A 3,030-nucleotide genomic window follows, 5' to 3' on the forward strand; every position below is an offset into this window, starting at 1 on the left:
TCCTGGATAATTACCCGTTTGGACAGGAATCCCGAGAGAAGAGGAAGGCCTACTGAGAGTATGATGGTAAAGATTAATGTAGTGATCAAGGGTATTTTGTTTCATGTATATGAGAGTGATAGTGTTGTGGTGGATGAATTACACATAATATGAATGTGATTGAGTGTCATCATGATGGCATTGTGATAGGTATTATTTATCTCCTGTGGGAAATTGATGAATAGGCTAGGATTTTTCATAGTTGGGCTTGGTTAAGTCCACCTCATCTTCCAATTAGAATTGATGTAATAGCTATGATTAGAATTAAGTTTGGATTAGTGGATGATGAGATTTGGTGTAAGACTGACACTGGTGTAGGCTTTTGTCATATTAATAAGATTAACATGAGGATAATAGAATTCCTTGTGTTACTTCAAATTAAAAAAGTTTTCTTAATGTTTACTTATTTTTGAGAGAGAGAGAGAGAGTAGGGGAGGGGCAGAGAGAGAGGGAGACACAGAATCTGAAGCAGGCTCCAGGCTCAGAGCTATTCGCACAGAGCCTGATGAGGGGCTTGAACTCACGAATGGTAAGATCATGATCTGAGCCTAAATCAACACTTAACTGAGCCACCCAGTCACTCCTCTTGTGTTACTTCAGGTACTAAGAAGTGGAAAGGGGGAAGTCCAAGTTTTATAATGAGAGCTATTGCTACAGTGGCAGATGGATGCTGTGGGATTAAAGATTTTTGTAATTGTTCATTGTCCATAGTATATTAAGTTAATGGCCATTATGAAGTATTGATGTGGTTGCTTGTGTTAGGAAATATTTAGTAGATGCTTCTATGTCTCAGGGGTTAATTGTTTAATTCTTTGGAGTAGGTTTGATTCCCATAATTCCAGAAATAAGGTCAGAACCTCTATTATTTACATTTACTCTGTCAAGGAAACTCTTTGTCAGACATATTTTTGGAATTATGGTGTAATTCCTGATGTAATTATAGGTAATGATATATATCACATACAAAGAGCTAATGTAGTGATAGAAAGTTTTTATTTATTTTTTTTTAACAAGAGATGTACTGGTTAGTTGTATTGGAATTGTGCATAAGATACCCGGATTCATGGAAAGGTAATGGTTATTAGCAGGGTTTTGACAGTGAAATTAACTGTATACAGTTCTGGCATGTAGGGGCTGTGAAGTGCTTCTAGGAATATGATTGTTGTGAAAATATTTATTAGGTTGATTTTAGCCTATTCTGCTAGGAAAAATAGGGCAAATGGGCCTTCTGCATATTCAGTGCTGAAGCCAGTGACTGGTTGAGATTCTCCTTCTGTTCGGTTAAATGATACTCCATTGGTTTCTGATAGGGTTGAAATAAATCATATAATGGCTAGTAGTCATGATAAAAAAAATTAATCATAAGCATTCTTGATTAATGATTTATGTTGATAGTGAAAAACAATTCATTTATTAATAGTACTGATAGCAAGATAATTACTATAGTTACTTCATATATAATTCTCTGGGCTACTGTTCATATAGCTCCAATTAAAGCATATTTGAATTTGAGGCCCATCCAGATCAGAGGATGGAATATATAACTGAGCTTGACATAGCTAGCATGAATGGTACTCCTAGATTTATATTGATTAGTGGATATGGTATAGGCAAGGGAATTTATATTGTTGGCGCTGTGTTGAGGGCTAAGATTGGTTCACTCAGGGATATGGCTACTGATGATGTGAGCATTTCATTGGTTCTTTATTTTATTATTATTTTTAATGTTTATTTATGAGAGAGAAACAGACTGTGAGCAGGGGAGGGGCAGAGACAAAGGGAGACACAGAATTAGAAGCAGGGTTCAGGCTCTGAGCTGGACACAGACCCCAACATGGGGCTCAAACTCACAAACCACGAGATCATGACCTGAGCTGAAGTTGGACACTTAACTAACTGACCCACCCAGGCACCACTCATTAGTTCTTTAATGAATAGTTTTACAGCATCAGCAATGGATTGTAATAAATGATGAGGGCCAACAATGTTTGGTACTTTGCAAAGTCGCATGTATTCTAGCACTTTTCATTTGATTAGTGTGAGGAATGCTATGGTAAGTGGGGTGGGGATAACCGATGAGATAATATTAATTCTAAACATATTATTAGGAAAAGAAATTGAACCCCTTACTATAAGGGCTTAAGTTTTACACAATTACTGGGCTCTGCCCCCCTAACAAACCCTGGTCTTGGGCAGGGCAGATGTAAATTAACTAAATTAAGATTATATAATCTATGAGTTCGAGGGTGCTTCAAACTAATGAAGTAGGTAGGCTTCAGTTTTCTTGTCCTTTCATATTGGGAGAAATTTATAATAGAAAGGAACTAACCTGGGTCACTTCTGGTCTGAGCTCAGATCATGTAGGATTTTAATCATTGAATAGATTAGCTATTAATAGTGGTTGCACCTTTGGATGTCCTGATACAACTGATAAACCCTATTGTTGATATGAACCCTATAATAGGATTGCATTGTTATCTGAAAATAACTTGTTCTGTTGATCAATATCTTGCATCAATAAGTGATGTAATATTTTGATTAGTGAGTCTAGATTTTCGTCACACAAAGTTTATTTTGTTCTTTAAGGTCACTTTAACCACTTAAAGTCTTATTATCCTTTATCACCTGATACTGTTCTATAGATCCCTTATTTTCACTTAAAAATTTTTTTAATTTTTATTTATCTTTGAGAGAGAGAGAACGTGAGCAGGGGAGGATCAGAGAGAGAGAGGGGGAGAGACAGAATCCAAAGACAGGCTCCAGGCTCTGAGCTAGCTGTCAACACAGAGCCTGACGCAGGGCTTGAACCCACAAACTGTAAGATCATGACCTGAGCCAAAGTCGGATGCTCAACCTACTAAGCCACCCAGGTGCCCCTATTTTCACTTTTTAAAATTCTTTTTTCCTTTTACTGATCTGTTTGCATTAGTTCTACTGTCCTGTCTTCCACGTCACTGACTCTTGTCCGCTTCATCTAGTCTGCTATTGAAC

This window comes from Crocuta crocuta, unplaced genomic scaffold (genome assembly GCF_008692635.1).
Source record: "Crocuta crocuta isolate KB4526 unplaced genomic scaffold, BGI_CrCroc_1.0 scaffold147, whole genome shotgun sequence".
NCBI classification, from domain to species: Eukaryota; Metazoa; Chordata; class Mammalia; order Carnivora; family Hyaenidae; genus Crocuta; species Crocuta crocuta.